Raw genomic sequence first — 3,485 nt, 5'->3', positions numbered from 1 at the left:
TAATAGGTGCGCCATTAGTAGAGGTTTTTCTAGTAGTGTATCTTCCATGCTAGGTGGGTTATTCTCACGATGAGTGGACTCCACTCATCATTGACGAGAAAAATGGCTCGTAACTGGGATTCCCAGTCCCATGATCAAAAGATCAAAATCAAATCAAAATAATTGCAAACAAAACTCCCCCAGGATTGTTGTTAGTTGGAGGCACCCGTTGTTTCGGGCAAGCCATGGATTGATGATTGTTGGTGGAGGGGGAGTAAAAACTTTACCATTCTGTTTGGGAACCGCCTATAATGTATCCAGTATGGAAGAAACTGGGAACCATTGTTTGTTATGTTGACAATGAAAGCATACCTCTCAAAAAAAATCATCTCTGTTTAAAAGCTTCGAGCTCTGGCACCTCTACAAATCCCTGCTTCCCTCTGCAAAGGGCCTATCTTTTACTTTTATGCAAGAGTCAGTAGTATTCCTTCTCATTTGAACCTACTCTTTAGTTGGCAAGCATCATGTGACGGGGAAAGATCTAAGCATATATGGCCATTCAAATATATTTGATCATGAATTATTATTGTTGAGAATTATCTATATGATAAGTAAGTTGGGAGGCGAAACATTAAGCCCCTATCTTTCTCTGTGTTCGATCGATGCTATTTGTTCTAAAAATATGCTTTGAGTGGTAGAAATCATGGAAGTCTATATGATAGTTGAGTATGTGGGATTTGCTAAATCAAAGCTCTGACATAGACCCTTCCTGAAAATAAGATGAATTGCAATTGTTTGATGACTGAGAATGATGTTTGCTAGTTTTCAAGAAAGTTTATGGTCTATGCTTTAAGAATTGAACAGCTTGTTACTTAATCGTAAGAAGTTTTATGAATTGAGCTACTGTTATGACATATAATGATGCTAGAAAAGGTGATTGAAATTATCATTGATCAAACTTATGCACCTGCTAGCATTCACACTTCATAAATTATTTCTTTTATCATTTACCTACTCGATGACGAGCAGGAATTAAGCTTGGGGATGTTGATATGTCTCCAAAGTATCTATAATTTATGAAGCATTCATGCTATATTATTATCTGTTTTGGATGTTTATGGGCTTTATTATACACATTTATATTATTTTTGGGACTAACCTATTAACCAGAGGCCCAGCCCAAATTGCTGTTTTCTTGCCTATTTCAGTGTTTCGAAGAAAAGGAATATCAAATGGAGTCCAAACGGAATGAAACCTTCGGGAGAGTTATTTTTGGAATGGAAGCAATCCAGGAGACTTGGAGTGGAAGCCACGGAAGCTTCGAGGTGGCCACGAGGCAGGGAGGCATGCCCTACCCCCTGGGCACGCCCCCACCCTCATGGGCCCCTCGTGGCTCCCCTGACCGACTTCTTTTACCTATATATGTTCATATGCCCTAAAAACATCGGGGAGCATAATAGATCAGGAGTTCCACCGCCGCAAGCCTCTGTAGCCACCAAAAACCAATCGGCACCCTGTTCAATGAGGAGGGAGTAGTTCACCCTCGGGGCTGAGGGTATGTACCAGTAGCTATGTGTTTGATCAACTTGCGGGTTCAATGAACTTATGCATAGGGGTTGACACACGTTTTCATCTTAACTCTCTAGTAGAAGCTTTGCGGCACTCTTTGAAGTACTTTGTGTTGGTTGAATAGATGAATCTGAGATTGTGTGATGCATATCGTAATCATGCCCACAGATACTTGAGGTGACATTGGAGTATCTAGGTGACATTAGGGTTTTGGTTGATTTGTGTCTTAAGGTGTTATTCTAGTACGAACTCTATGATAGGTCGAACGGAAAAAATATCTTCGTGTTATTTTACTACGGACTATTGAATAGATCGATCAGAAAGGATAAGTTTGAGGTGGTTTCGCACCCTACAATAATCTCTTCGTTTGTTCTCCACTATTAGTGACTTTGGAGTGACTCTTTGTTGCATGTTGAGGGATAGTTATATGATCCAGTTATGTTATTATTGTTGAGAGAATTTGCACTAGTGAAAGTATGAACCCTAGGCCTTGTTTCCTAGCATTGCAATACCGTTTGCGCTCACTTTTATCGCTTGTTACCTTGTTGTTTTTTTATTTTCAGATTATAAAAACCTATATCTATCATCCATATTGCACTTGTATCACCATCTCTTCGCCGAACTAGTGCACCTATACAATTTACCATTGTATTGGGTGTGTTGGGGACACAAGAGACTCTTTGTTATTTGGTTGCAGGGTTGTTTGAGAGAGACCATCTTCATCCTACGCCTCCCACGGATTGATAAACCTTAGGTCATCCACTTGAGGGAAATTTTCTACTGCCCTACAAACCTCTGCACTTGGAGGCCCAACAACGTCTACAAGAAGAAGGTTGCATAGTAGACATCAAGTATGCTGTCAAGTCCAGAAAGAATTCACCGTACGAATCCGACAACCTCACTGGATATGCAAGTGAAGAAAAACCAGTGGGTGATGCAAGAAACGACAAGATTTGAAGAAAGACAATGTTGAGATATCTTCTTGGCAGTGATAATCAAGATTAGTCCCCGCACATCCGACAAGGTGATGTATTTTATCATGCCACTGTCCGGCATAGTCAACAACAGCAATGAGATCTGTGTAATGTGGCGACCGGTTTTCCGGGTATTAAAATCCAGAAACTGGCCGTTGTGCTCACCAGCCCCAGGATGACTATTAGCTGATGAGGCACCAACTTGATATAGAAATTCCAAGCAAAATACAAAATATGTAGTACAAGACCATTCTGGCCTGTGAGTACAACAAATGGTTTTTAGTGGTTGATGGCGGAAGTGGGTTGTGAAACATCAGTGTCTATGGGACTCCATTTCCCACGGGAACAGATGACCAGGTTAACTCCTATCTTCGTGAGGCTGCTATCACCGTTGCTTAGGTTCCGGGACTGTCATCACGTCGCTCCTCTCCGTGCAAGAAATCTGGCCAAGACAATAGCCAGGGACAAGCCTGTGAGTACTTTGAATGTACTCGCAAACATTGTGAACACGGGTATAATATAATAACGATGTGCTGAAAATATTTTATACTCATGACGCCAGTCACAAAAGATAAATATAACTTTGATGCGTGTAAGCATGTTATATATGAATATGCAATGTCATAGAAGTATGAAAAAAAATTATGAAATAAATAACAAACATGCCACAGTCGGGCGTCTGAGCGACACCACATAAAGGGCTTTAAAAGAAATGCCACAGTCGGGCGTCTGAGCGACACCGCATAAAGGGCTTTAAAAGAAATACCATAGTCGGGCGTCTGAGCGACACCGCATAAAGGGCTTTAAAAGAAACAATCATAGTGAATATCCCGGAGGTAGACCATCCCAGAGATACTCGATGACAACAATAATATCACGGGTTAGTCAATAATAATAATAATCATAATTATCACAAGTAGTAATTTCAGTTCTGGTTTAACAGTTTCACCTCCGAAGACCGAC

Source organism: Triticum aestivum, chromosome 4B (assembly GCF_018294505.1).
Source record: "Triticum aestivum cultivar Chinese Spring chromosome 4B, IWGSC CS RefSeq v2.1, whole genome shotgun sequence".
Taxonomy (NCBI): Eukaryota; Viridiplantae; Streptophyta; class Magnoliopsida; order Poales; family Poaceae; genus Triticum; species Triticum aestivum.
Note: the sequence above shows the minus strand (reverse complement) of the source record.